This window comes from Doryrhamphus excisus, linkage group LG1 (genome assembly GCF_037039965.1).
Source record: "Doryrhamphus excisus strain RoL-2023G ecotype Guam linkage group LG1, RoL_Dexc_Guam_v1.1, whole genome shotgun sequence".
Taxonomy (NCBI): Eukaryota; Metazoa; Chordata; class Actinopteri; order Syngnathiformes; family Syngnathidae; genus Doryrhamphus; species Doryrhamphus excisus.
This window is the reverse complement of record NC_136357.1, coordinates 20761608-20772048: the sequence shown is the minus strand read 5'-3', so window position 1 is coordinate 20772048 and position 10441 is coordinate 20761608.

Genomic DNA, 10441 nt, shown 5'->3' with positions numbered 1-10441 from the left:
AATACATAGTATTATGTAATTATTTCCATAATATTGTAACTATTTAGCAAATATAAAGTCAAAATATTATGGGAATAAAATCATAATATTATGAGAAGAACATTTATGAAGAAAGAAAATATAAAAATATATCAAAAAATATTTTGAAAAAAACATAAAACATAAAGAAAAAAGAGCAAGGAGTGAATTTGATAATAATAATAGTCTTTTTCATTGATTTCCTAACAACTTTGTGGCGTACCTGCAGGTGTTACTTCACAAAATATGAAAGTGGCATCCTTTCATTTCTCACATTTTTTCTACAATTACTATCACTATTGGACACCATCTATTTTCTATGCCACTTATCCTCACTAGGGTCACGGGGGTATGCTGGAACCTATCCCAGCTGACTTTGCGCGAGAGGCGGGATTCACCCTGGAATCTGTCGCCAGCCAATTGCACGGTGTCTGGGACTTTATTCAGGTCAGAAGACATCAAACAGATGGGAACACTTTGGTTTTTTAGTAAGAACTTTTATTATATCCTTGAGTGGAGGATTTTGTATTGTTGGGTTTAATTGGCCCTGTGGCATGTATTTTATTTTACTCCAGCCTGTTCTCTATTTTCAGATCTTCTTGGGGTTGGTGTAGAGGGGGTGGGGCCAGGAGAGGCACCTGTTGCCAAATTTTTGGGCCTTCTTAAGCCTAACCCTAGTTCTCCTCTGTGTGGGTTGGCTTCAACGTAGGCTTCATGCTGTGTACCCCAGCCCTCGTTTCCTCGGCCAGGGCATAGCACAAGCTGAGCTCAAGCTCTTTTCGTTGCATCTCCTGGCGGCCGTGCCCCTGCTACAGCGGTAGTGAGTAACATTAGTTTTTTGTTCTCTTTTGGTGTGAATTGTGTGAGGCCTTTGGCCCGTACTTGGGTTTTTTTTTCCCCCTACGGGGCCCTTGCCTCTGTTTATACAAGCCATTGTTCTTTGCCTTTTGTTGCCCCTTTGCCCTGTTTTTGGAGAATAAAAGATCACTCTGCATCACATCTGCCTCTCCTGTGTGGGTTCCATCTACCTAACCACCCTAACAGCTTTGCTCCTTACCGTTGTTACAACATTGGTTCTGTTGCTGCAGCTGCTGTGATTAATGAGAGGAGAACACTGCATGGATCATGGAACACTTCAGTCTCTTGTGGTATGCAAAATAAATGAGGAAAGATGCAATCAGTGCCAAAAAAACCTAATCCAGATTAAAGAGAGTCCCAACAGGCGAGATCAGCAATGTACAACGTGACCTGAACCCTTAATATTGTTGTAAATGTGATGGACCTCAAGACCCAAGTGGATCAGAGCAGCTTTCTTAGGAAATCGCTCTTCACTTAATGAAATCAGTCTCTGATATCCTTTTATTTGCACTCTCCCTCATGCAGAGTTACATCAGTTCCATCAGTTGACAGGCTGCTAACAACAACCTTCTGGGACCTCTTAGTTTGAATGTCAGGTCTCTGGAGTTTAGGCAGGTGAGCTAAAAATGGAGACAAATGACATCCTGGGTTGCAGCTCCCCTCACAAACAACCAGCACAAAAACCTTCTCACTGGTCCCACAGTTGGGCTGCATGCAGCTTAAATGGCCAACAACATTGATTGAGCTGAAACAACAACATGAGAAACATTCCCGTTTCAGTCAATGTTTTAGTACTAAATATGTACAGCAATGAACAAAGAAAATACATACACACCACCACATTATGTTGAACAAAAAATGAAAAATATCATGTATAATAGCATAAAGTTAAAATAAATAAACAGAGGAAGCTTAGATAATGAATAAAATATATAATGAAATAAATACTAGTACATTAAATTGAATAAAAATACACAAACACAACAGCATTACAAAACAAATTTTGTAATAAAACAAATGTAATGTAAAACATTACATTGTAAAACAAACATTACAATGTAAAACAAAATTAAAAAAAATAAGATTAAATGATAAATGACAAATAAATTAATAAAACTACATTCAATTTATTGTATTATTTTAAAAATGCATTCATTTCAGAATTACATTAAATTACTTTTCAAAAATACTAAATAGGGATGTCCGATATTGGCTTTTTTGCTGATAACCGATATTTTCCAACCAATACCAATATGGTTCTCAGTATTATTTTGATTGATAACCTTCAAGTTCTCATTTTATATTCTTACTTTATTGCATTAAAAGTACTCATTAAATCTATGATATATACACAGACGCACATTTGTAAATATATATATATACCAGGCGTGCACCGAACGATCGGCCACAAATCATTATCGGCAGATATTAGCCAAAAATGACGATAACGACTTTGGCTAATACTTGCTTTAAAACCGTGATCCCCTCCACCGATCAGCTCCGTCCCAGCGACAGCATTCAGAGCAAACATGTCTACCATGTGTGGGACTTCCTGTCTTTGTGAGAGTGCTTTAAACATGCCTGAAATATGTCTCACCGGAGTGGCACTATGAATAGCTTTAGATTGGTGTGGCATTTGGGGCCGAGCGCTTGGCAGATCATCCGTCAGGCAGCTGCTCAAGCTCCGGTCCCAACACACTGTACTTGCGAGTGTGGGCAAAATTTGGGAATGAGTACCGTCTCAGTACAGATTTGGGATGTAGTCCGGGCACAGAAGAGGGAGTCTGCGGCATCTGCGCTTCAGAAGGCAGCGGATGCGTCTCTAAACCTGCTTTTCATCAATAATTAATTCCAGTTGTGCAATTATGTACTATTATTTAAACAAAAGTAGGCAGGTGCATAAATTTGGGCACCCCAACAAAAAATGACATCAATATTTAGTCGCTCCTTCTTTTGCCAAATAAATGCTTTCTATAGCTTCTAATGAGGGTCTGCATTCTGGTTGAAGGTTTTTTTGACCATTCCTCTTTACATCTCCAGTTGAGTCAGTTTGATAGTTTCCAAGCATGGACAAGCCCGCTTTAAATCACACCACACATTTTCAATTCAAATTAGGTCTGGGGACTGAGGTGGCCATTGCAGAACATTGTACTTATTCCTCTGCATGAATGCCTTAGAATTTGAGCAGTGACTGACTGGAATCCATGCGGCCTTCAACAATATCACCAGTACCTGCACTGGCCACCAGTCCCACAGCATGATGGAACCACAACCATATTTTACTGCGGGTGGCAAGTGTTTGTCTTGGAATGCTGTGTTCTTCATCCGGCATCCATATCGCCCCTTGTTATGTCCAATTAACTCAATTTTAGACAGTTGTTTTAAGGCTACCATGTAGAGAAGATTCAACTTGCTTCAATTTCAATTTCAACTTCAATTTGCCACCATATACTATTTCTCATGATTGGCTTCGAGCTTTTCAAACAAATGTTCTGTTCCAATAGTTAGTGTTAAAAGTATTCAAATCAATAAAACAACAGGGGTGCCCAAATTTATGCACCTGCCTACTTTTGTTTAAATCATACTTGTACTATATCTAATAATACTTACAATACTTTCTGTAAATCCTATGAATTTCACTTCATAGTCATACATCAGGGTTTGTCTGTTATATGATATACACTACCGTTCAAAAGTTTGGGATCACTTGGAAATTTTTTTGGCCAGTCTGAGATATGGCTTTTTCTTGGCAATCCTGCCATGAAGTCCTGAAGTGGCCGCTTCACTGTTGATACTGACACTGGTGTTTGACGGCTACTATTTAGTACAGCTGCCAGGTGACGACCTGTGAGGCGTCTTTGTCTTAAACTACACACTCTCAGATATTTGTCTTCTTGCACAGTTGTGCATCGTTTTTCTGTCCTTGTTAGACCCAGTTTGTGCTGCTCTCTGAAGGGAGTAGTTAACAGCATGGTAAGAGATTTTTAGATGGGTTTTTGAATAATCTATTAGCCTTATAAAATGATTAACTTGGATTAGCAGCCATACCAGGAGATTGAAGACCGACAGTTGTTGATAGTAGGCCTCTATGCAAAAATGTACATCCTTCTTTGAAAATCATCTCATTCATTTTAATTGTTTGTGAAATGGATAAAAATGTTTGTGTAATGCATGAAAAAGTTTTTATTTGGAAAACAAAACAAAACAAAAATATACATATATATATATATATATACATATATATATATATATATATACATATATATATATATATATATATATATATATATATAGGTTAGTGCGCAGACCTCACAGCTAGGAGACCAGGGTTCAATTCCACCCTTGGCCATCTCTGTGTGGAGTTTGGAGTATCATTCAAAAAGTTAGGGATATTATTAGTTATAAGTTAGTTATATATTATTAGTTAGGGAATTTCAGGACAAGCCTAAAATGCATTCAAACCTTTACAGGTGAACTTAATGTGACCTTCTCTAAGCTTTTGAATGCACATGTCCAACTGTTAAATGTTTCAGTAATTTTTGCACAAGTTTCTGTTACGGACGCATGGTGAAGGCCAGATGGTCATCACTGAGGCCGACAGAAGGTGAGGGTCTCGAAGGAGGGGAAGGCAGAGTGGTTAGTGCACAGGCAACACAGCTAGGAGACCCCGGTACGATTCCCTCCTCAGGCATCTCTGTGTGGAGTTTGCATGTTCTCCCCATGCATGCGTGGGTTTTCTCCGGGTACTCCGGTTTCCTCCCACATTCCAAAAACATGCTAGGTTAATTGGCCACTCCAAATTGTCCATAGGTATGAATGTGAGTGTGAATGGTTGTTTGTCTATATGTGCCCTGCTCCAGCGACCGTAGTGAGGATAAGCGGTACAGAAGATGGATGGATGGAAATACTGGGTGTACCCGTAAGGTGGGTGTCAACTTCAGCCTCGCTGCCTCACCAGGTACGAACAATCTTTTCAATGGCGTCTGGAATAAAAAAACACAGTTGCCACCTTTGATCTTCAGCCCTTTGGGGAAACACTGCTCCAACCTCCGTGTCCAAGGCGTCCACCTCGACAATGTGCTGTTTGGAAGGATCCTGTAGGGTCAGCATTGGGGCCGTGGTGTAGGCCACTTTGCCACCATCGTTATCTTCTCCTGGTCCACCTTGACACTGCCTTTTCCCAGAATGTAGCCCAGGAATGTCACTGTGTGGAAGAGACACTTCTCTGCTTTGACAAACAGAGCAGATGTGCTCGTCAATATCCTTTGAGTAGATCAAAATGTTGTAGAGGTACACAAAGACATATCTTCCCCAAAAGTCCCTCAGGAGATGATTTATCAGAGCCTGAAAAATGGCTGGGGCGTTGAAGAAGAAGAACGGATGCGACCTCTTTTGTGGAAAAGGGAACAGCTGATGTCTTCAGAGGCAGAATTGGCTTCAGCTGAGTATCTCCTCTCCCATCCAGTTAATCTGGTGGTTGTGCTGATTGAGCCATGAAAAACCCAGGATCTCAGGTTCCTTGAGGTTTCACCATACCAAAAAGGTATGGCATAAGAGCTATGGTTTCAGTCGGGGTGTGATTGTGGTCAGATAGTGACCATCCAGAGCCTTAGCAATGAAGCGAGGCCCATGTGGTTTGAGTGGCACTCCAAGATCAGCTGCCAGATCGGCATATATGGAATTACCCTCTGCCCCAGAGTCAACCAGTGCTGACATGGGTAGGGACTGATTACAAAACCGGAGTTAGGCAACCAACGTTAGCCGTTTAACGGGGACCTTCTTTGAGCTTGCTTGCTTCCTTCATAAGGGCTCCCACCTTTACATGTGGAGGTTTACGCTTAGGACAATCTCGTCGGAAATGGTCAGGACTGGAACAGTGCTAGCACTTCCCAGCCAGTAGTCTTGTGTCTTGTAGTCTTCTTCAGCGATTAGCCTTGCTCATCTGTATAGGAAAAGGTTCCTCTTGTGCATATTGATAGAAGATTGATCTGGACAGATCTGGGGGTTTGTGACACTCAGATTCTATTCCATTTCCGGAGTTGGGCGTAACGCTCTCAAAGAACCTGTAATTCTGTGATTTGAGCGAGCTTGGCTCGTTTGGACTGACTTAGACTTTGAAGGACATCTGAAGGACGTCCCAGCAGTCCCAAGACTTCCCGGGGGTCTGCAGAGTCCATGCTGTTTAACCAGATTGTTCTGTCAGATTTCTGTCAGGGTTGTGGGTTGAACTCCAAATTGGAGACACCTTGTGTGAGTTAAGAAGAAGGTTTATTAAAGCTCTGACTTCAAGGCTAGGAGAAGAGGAAATTCTCGGAGGGCTTGACAAGGACGGCAGGGCATCAAACACGGCGGCGGGCCAAAGATGTATTCCACTGCAAAAGTGCACAAAAAACAGGAGAGTCTCTCTTACCTGAACATTAAAATGAACCAGTGCTACCAAACAATCTGGTGAAGTGTGGACTTCCAAGGAATGCCGCCAAGAATGATGCGATGATTCCACCCCACCACGGATGATACAACAATGATTCCATGCCATCAAGGATGATGTATACCACAGGGTGCTGGCATAAAGGAATGAAAGGTAGAGAAGGGGAGGAGAGAAAGGAGGTGTCTGGGGGGGTCCTGACAGTACGGGGGTGAATGCATAATGCATGTAGCCTCGCCACATCCAATATGGTGGCAACGTTGATGTACATACACTCACAACTCAATGCAGAGTCTATGTATACGGTTATAATAATAATAAAATAACATAAAAACTAAACAAGAAAGATTAAATAATAACATAAATAAAACATTTATTGAAAATAAATGTTGAAAATATGAGCTGGAAACCTCATATTACAAATATACAACATAAGATGGCCAGAAATATTTCAATATTGAACAAAGCAAAATTTGTTCTCAATCAGAAATCACTCCACACTCTTTATTGCTCTCTGGTTCTACCATATCTTACTTATTGTGTGGAAATATGGGCTAATAACTATAAAAGCAATCTTCACTGGCTAAATGTACTGCAAAAAAGGTCAGGAAGGATAATTCATAATGCCGCCTACAGAGAACATACTAACTCCTTATTTCTAAAATCACAAATACTTCAACTTGCTGATATAGTTCATCTACAAACAGCTAAAATAATGCATAAGGCTAAAAACAACCAATTAGCTAAAAATGTCATCCAATACTTCTCTACAAGAGAGGAGAAATATGATCTCAGGGAAGAAGTACATTTGAAACACTTCTATGCTAGGACTACGTTATGCTAGCCATAGCATTTCAGTATGTGGAATCAAACTATGGAATGGATTGAGTAAGGAAATCAAACAATGCACAACGATGAGCCAATTCAAGAAACAATACAAGCAGTTGATGTTTGCTAAATACAAGGATGAAGAGTCTTGAACCAGTCATGATGTGCTATATATATCACTATATTGACACTTACTATGGTACCCATTATGGCATTGGATGCTCATATCACCTCCTACTTCGGTACAAGGTACATTATTAAAAAAAAAAAAAACCTTAAACCGTATTATGGAAAGCAGGAAGTGAACAAATGTAACAGTTAGTGAAAGTACCAGATGGAGGGGTAGGATTTAGTAAGCTTTGCTTCTTCCTACTCCTTTTGGACATGTGGAATTGGGAACTGATTATGGGATGTACTCAATTGTAATCTGATGCATGTTCAAATGAAATTAAACCATTACCATAAATTGAAAACAAATGAAGAATTACTACTTTTCCCCAAACAGTGCCTATAACGTCTTTTCACTTGTTATGACCTGTGACAATTTCTCCCAAAAAAATCCCTCTAAAAGGTAAAACAAACAAACAAACAAAAAAAATTGACCCTGGAACAAATTAAGTGGAATTCCTCAGACTACCTCCCACCCCTCACACCAATGGTTTTCCATTGCCGTGTACAGTAATTGGCTGTTTGGAGGTCATGGCAATCCACCACCAGTCATCAAGAGCTTCCTTTTGCGTGATCGATTGGTCATGTCTTCTTGAACCTCCTGAGTCTAGTTTCCTCTGTACTAACTTTGACACCCAAGGAGCCTTACATGAATTTCATTACAAGCTAGTAACTTGTTTATGAAAAACCTGGAATATTGGAGTAGTGCATTACAAGTCAGTGCATGCATGAGCGTTCCAAGTTTGTGGGACCAAAAAAAAAATCTCTTTATGATTCAATCGTGCTTCCTGTCCTTGAGATGACAGCCATGCCATCATTTAACCTGATTGCATATAAACTACTTTATGTTGCAAGACGTTGCCTCAGTTTTTTTGGTGGTGACCTTGCGTGTAAAGAGTTATTAAATGAGTACATGGATGCAGAAGCATGTGGGAAACTGTTAAAGATTGAATTTTGCATGTTGTGTGTGGAAGGAAAATGGGACATTCCAACATTACATTCCTGCGTTTACTGCATAGTTCTAGCAAATATTTGCTGTTTTTCCTGAACAACGGCAGACAGGTTACGGAGAGGTGAGTGTATTTGTTGCAGTATTTCCGAGCAACGGGAACGCACAAAGCTGCTAGCAACCAGGAGTTGCATCACTTCCAAAAGACAATTTGCATATCAAAAAGTCACCTGCACCTTAGAGAGACGCTGCTATTGCAAGTCGTTAGCTAAGATGTTTTTTATTTAACATTTTTTAACAAAACCTTTGGAATAGGAGACTCCCTTCAAGATTGATTAGATTGTTTAGTGCCTACATATGATCTGAACGTACAATGAAATAGCATTGTAGCATTGTAGCATATTAGCTTTAGCATCAAATGCTCATGTTAGCATATCAATTAATGTCATTGTCATACAAACATTTGGCCACTACTTTTGACAACTGATTAATTGAAATAAATTCGAAGGGTTTAGCAACTATTACATTGTTTTAACATTTCAAAAGACCTGTGTGTTGTGAACCCAGCTCAACCAAATAGAAAGGTGCCAACCCATGTAATGTTTTGTAGACAAGAAGCAGAACCTTGGAGTTGCATCTTAAATGAAGCCAGTGCAAGTTGGCTAGTACTGGAGAAATATGTATGGCTGAATTGACTCGTCATTGTGAGGAGTTGTGCTGCGGCGTTTTGTACTAACTGCAGGCTTTTCAAACTCGACTTTGGAAGACCAGAAAGCAACACATTACAGTATTCAAGGCGAGGCGTGACAAATACATGGACTAGGGTCTCTGCGTCAGTCGTGGATAGAATAGGCTGTATCTTAGCGATGATGCAAAGATGAAAAAATGCTGTTTTGGTAACATTCTTAATGTGCTTTTTAAAGGATAAAGTCAAATCGATTTTCACACTGGGTTTTTTTACCAAGTCACTTTAGGTGTCCTTCAACAGGCAACTCTGTTTAGCTGGGCCAATAATCAACATCACAATTTAACAGTAAAAAAGTGCAGGACATCCATAGTTTAATGTTTAAGACGCACCTCAAGATTAGAGCAGTCCCGTGGGTCAGTTAGCTTTAATGGTACTGGCACATACGGCTGAGTGTCGTCAGCATAACAGTGAAAGCTAATCTTATGTTTGCGAATTATCTTGTTGAGCGGCAACATGTAAATATTGAACAGGAGAGGTCTAAGCCAGGATCCTTGTTGGACTCCGTTTCCGACTGTGATATTGTTTAAACATAAATAATTGTTATCATCATAGCAAGTTAGCATAGGCATAAAATGCTATGGTTGGCATAGCAATTACCGTAATTCTATAATAAAAAGTTTGGGACTGGACACTACTTTTGATAACATGACAGGAAATAACACAAAGTATGGTTAGCATTTTAGCATTAGCATCAAACACTCATTCAGACTGAATTGAAAAAACAACTGATTCCTTTGAAATTATGTGGACTGGACGAAAATGGAAAGACGGGAAATGTTTCCGCTGTTATTTGTTGATCAGCCACGCAAAAAACACCAATTTTCACAAACCTTCAAAAAAGATATAATGTTTTGGTAAAGAGCCCAATAATGATAGCTATGTACTGTTTTTTAAAATCAGGTTTCAATCGCATGTAAAAATGATGGTTGCTGTGGAGACTGGGCTGTGTGTTGGGGTGGGGCCTGATGTCGCTCGTGGGGACTGGGAGCCTGGGTGGCGTGTGGGCTGCAGGGCATTTGGGTGTTTGCTACTACCGGCCTTTGTAGTTTGCTGCACTGCTTTCCTTGTCTTTGCCTGTCCCCGGTCTGTCTTTGAGCTCCTCGGGGATGGTTCTCCGGTACGTGGGTGGTGCGCTGTTGGTTCTAGGGGCAGGTGGCTGATGGGGTCCGTCGGTTGATCTACCGCTGGTCTTGACTTTTTGGCTCTGGTGCGTTCCATCTCTGCTGCCTGGGCTTCCACGGGGTAGTGGGACCTTGCCTCTTCTGTCCCAGGCGGGGCGGTCCTTTGTCCGTGGTCGGGTTTGGGGTTGCCTGGGGAAGGCTGGGCGCCGCTTCCTGGGGGTTGGTGTTGGTGCGGGGGCACGGACTCCCCAGCCGTGGGGCCGGTGGTTCTGGGTGGTGGGAGCCAGTCCCTCTCCTTTTGTACATTCTCAGTGACAATTACACAA